Here is a 1,588-nt window from a genome sequence, read left to right as displayed (position 1 = left end):
AAAAAGTGGCCATTGTTCACTTGTCTTTACTTTAGCACGAAATATTACATATTATACACTTGATATTACACATCTTCCCAATCTGAAAAACTTTACTTCTTTTAAAGTATGACACAGGAAACTTAAATTTCTTTGTATGTTCATTATTTCAGTTTTTCTGAGTCAAAAATAAGAAATTCAAATAGCTTGTTGGCTATTTTAACTTTTTATGCAAACCAAGAAAAAAAGAAAAGAAGAATAGCCTCTTTGTTTTCTCTAGTAGGCCATTTCATTCTGTCTAGGGACTATAAGCTATAATTTTTAGAAAACTTTTAAAAAGTGCATTTTCATGACAGTTCTCCATGGACATCAAATTCATTTGAAAACACTAGGGTGAATTTACTTTATCAGCTATCTTGAAAACAAGGGGATAATAATTGCTTATAGCATGTTTAAGGAGTTGTTTCCGTCTTGGTTATTTGACCTAATTAAGGTGGCTGTGAGGGCTGGGGTGGTAGATGTTGCTGTTACTGCGTGGGCTGAGCTCAGGGTGCTGACCGAGACTGTGCTACTCTTAGGTGATCTGTCTCCAGCACATTAAAGAAACACGTGTTGTCACACATATTACCTTGTGAGGGGCATGGAAATCAATTAAACTCAATAAAGTCTGAAGATACTTATTTTGTCTTTATTATTAAAAAATAATATCAACAAGCATTACTCATATTTTTTCTTTGCTGCTTCAAGTATTTCTGTTACTGAGTCGTAACAAAATATTACCGTGGATTAAGCAAATAATTGTTTCTTTTACTAACTTTTTTTTGGAAATTTTGAACTGTTGTAGGTTTTGTAGATTATGCTGTGCGTATTGTGTGTAGAGTTTCCTTAACCATAAAATGGAAAATTTCTGACAAATGCTGGAAGGTCAAAATGAACGCAGGCAGGCAGACGTGAGAAAACTGGGGCCATCCCAGTGCCTACAAAGACTCCTGACTTTCAGAAAATTACAAAAAGACTTATTTGCTTAAATAATAATACATGCATACATATGCTAATCTCACTGTCTGTTTATTCAAAAGCTCCTAATTCACTGTCAAGACCAAATGTTAAATTAGAAGAAACAAAAAATTTCTGTGTACAATTGGAACGTGGAATTGTTTGGTTATTAACTTTAATTGTTGTTAGAAGAGTTCACAACATTTCTTTATTTCACATTTAAGAGCATATTTCCAAACTGATTTCCACAAAAAGATGTGAATAAAGGTTCATATGACCAAAGAGCGAAACAGAATCAGAAATGGTGTGTACTTCTTTTAACATATCACAGACACCAAGAAACCCATCAGTCTACCTAGCATTTTCCAAACATATTTGAAAATGGAATCTTTCCCAGAAGAAAATAAGATAAAATCCAATGTCCTAACATGGTCTGAAAGATCCTGAGCAGTCTGGTCCTCTGACTTACTAAGTAGGTCATCTACCCTGTCCCTCTGCCAGTTCCAACACAGTGGCCCGTCTGCTGTTCATCGGAAACTCCCAGCACACTCCCACCTTGGGGATTCTGCGGTAGCTGTGTCTCCTTCTGGATACTTCCCCCTCAGAGTCACAC

Source organism: Galeopterus variegatus, unplaced genomic scaffold (genome assembly GCF_000696425.1).
Source record: "Galeopterus variegatus unplaced genomic scaffold, G_variegatus-3.0.2 Scaffold8355, whole genome shotgun sequence".
Classification (NCBI taxonomy): Eukaryota; Metazoa; Chordata; class Mammalia; order Dermoptera; family Cynocephalidae; genus Galeopterus; species Galeopterus variegatus.
Note: the sequence above shows the minus strand (reverse complement) of the source record.